This window comes from Homalodisca vitripennis, unplaced genomic scaffold, assembly GCF_021130785.1.
Source record: "Homalodisca vitripennis isolate AUS2020 unplaced genomic scaffold, UT_GWSS_2.1 ScUCBcl_178;HRSCAF=1515, whole genome shotgun sequence".
NCBI lineage: Eukaryota > Metazoa > Arthropoda > Insecta > Hemiptera > Cicadellidae > Homalodisca > Homalodisca vitripennis.
This window is the reverse complement of record NW_025776294.1, coordinates 94,998-97,435: the sequence shown is the minus strand read 5'-3', so window position 1 is coordinate 97,435 and position 2,438 is coordinate 94,998.

Sequence of the window (2,438 nt, the reverse complement as noted above, 5' to 3'; positions counted from 1 at the left end):
AGCTTGAAGGGATATTTACACCGTCATTGCAGAAGTAGTAGTATGCAATAATGATATAACTGGATAAATATTATTGAGTGAATTTCATCGTAAGCGTAGGCTCTTGAGAGGTTTGATGAAGAGTAGGTTTTAATATCTAAGGCAAGCAATATTCCTTCTCACTGTATACATCAACTGCGTTATTTAAATTGTTTTCAGTTAAAATTGAATATAATTTTGTGATATTTTTTAATCGTAAACATGCCATTGAAAAAATTATTTACTTATTAGTTCGATAAAATTTCTAACTAAAATAAAGAACATTTTTAACTAATCAAACGCAAGTAACCATAAATAAGTTCCATAATTCTGTTTTAAAGTGGAAAACTTCGTCGTCAAAGGTGGTGTTATTTTAGAGTGTTTGATGTGGGTGGGATATCTGATTCGCCCACCGCCACCACACTGACTGTTATTTATTAGTCACACTTCCGAAAGAATATACAAACAGAACTTTGCATATAGAAAACTTTAATATCAGCTAAGTTTCTCACAATTTCAAAATATATATAATATATTAAATTTATGAAAAATAACTCAAACTCTTTTAAAAATCTTTTTATTCACATACACGTGTTTCGGTTTTTTAACCATCATCAGTGTACATTAACATGAAAATAAATAAATAATAAACAATTAATAATATACACACGTTGATCTATTAACCATATGTTAAATTTAAATGACACAGTTGTAATTTTTTATTAGTAATCTGTATTTAATACTTTTTTCAAAAATTGGATTTATTTTATTTTCCAGATCACCATTTAGAAAGTTGTGCGGATCTTTACTATAATTTGAATAGATATGTCATTCTTCTCTTGTGTTTAATTTTTCTCATTTCCTTTCGATATCTAAAAAATGTCCATGTTGTTAAATATTAATCTGAAAAATAAAATAAATTCAATGTTTGAAAAAATTAAAATAGTAAATACAGATTACTAATAAAAAATTACAATTGTGTCATTTAAATTTAACATATGTTTAAAAGACCCACATGTGTATATTTAATTGTTTATTATTCATTTATTTGGAGGTTAATGTACACTGATGATGGTTAAAAACCGAAACAAATGTATGTCAATAAAAGGATTTATAAAAGGGTTTTGGTTTTTTTCTTTACATTAATTACTATTTTTATTTACCGAGGTATTTGTTAGAATTGGTAAAGTGATGCATAATTTTAAAGGATTGTCCAAGGCAAACGTGTTAAATATAGTTTTAAGATGTTATCTTTATCTGTTTCAAAATGGAGGCCAAGCGTATCTAAAATAGTATGAATTCTACTTTATCCATTTAAAACTAACAGTTGAAGTTATTATTCAGTGTGGTTTTAATTTATTACGCTACATAAAAATATCTTCATTTGATACGCCACAACGCGAGTTTAAAAAACTGTTAGAGTACGCAATGATACACCAAATTGTTAACAGTAAAATTTTATATCAAATAACTATACCTTTAAATTAAATATATTATAGAAAACGGGTTTTCCTTTTTCTTTTAAAAATTTTTGTTCATGTTTTAGACTAAACTGAAAATTATTACGATGGTAAAATTACTACCAATTATGTCGATGTTCAACATTAATACTCATTATTACGCTTATGCGGACAATAAAATACTAGTTTACCGCGTGGAAACATGTGATTAAATAATTACATTCTTCAAATATTTTGCGGTAGAGAGATATTTTCAGTCAGTATCGCTTTAACATATAAATCTATAATTAAACACAATAGTAAGTATTCCGGCTCAATATAAGGTATTAGTCAGTAGAAAACTTCCTCGGGATGCGTGAAGTAAAGAACTCGTACAGGAGTTTTATTGTTTGGTAAAACAGTGTTATTAACATTTCTTTTTTAATGTGACATTGAATATGGAAAGATACAATAATCTTCAAACTTACTGACACGTATAACTCAAAAAGTAAGGCAAAACTGCTTCATGGTGAATCAAGTTAAGTGCAAATGAACACTTTTGTAACGATGTAAAAAATACACGTGATAAAATTATTTCTACAGATGAATATGTAAAGGAGAATCAGTGTATTGGGTTCTATATATTCTGATCTTACCGTAGCAGATTGTGTGAAACAACCCAAAGTTATTGTGTATCGGTAGGACCTACGACGAGGTAAGATATGAAAGTAATAATTTGAAATGCTGTAGTTTGTTACTGAGAATACGTTTGATATATAGGCCAAAATAGTCTGTGAAAGCATGTGTCAAAACACTCTTATAGTGGACAATAAGAGATACAAAATAAACAACATTTTTTAACCAAAAAATTAATGGATGCTCATGATATTCAAAATGATACAAAAAAATACTATTTATTAAATATTTGATCAAATCCCAAATAATGAAAATGCGGATATTTTATTAATCAGCCACAATCAC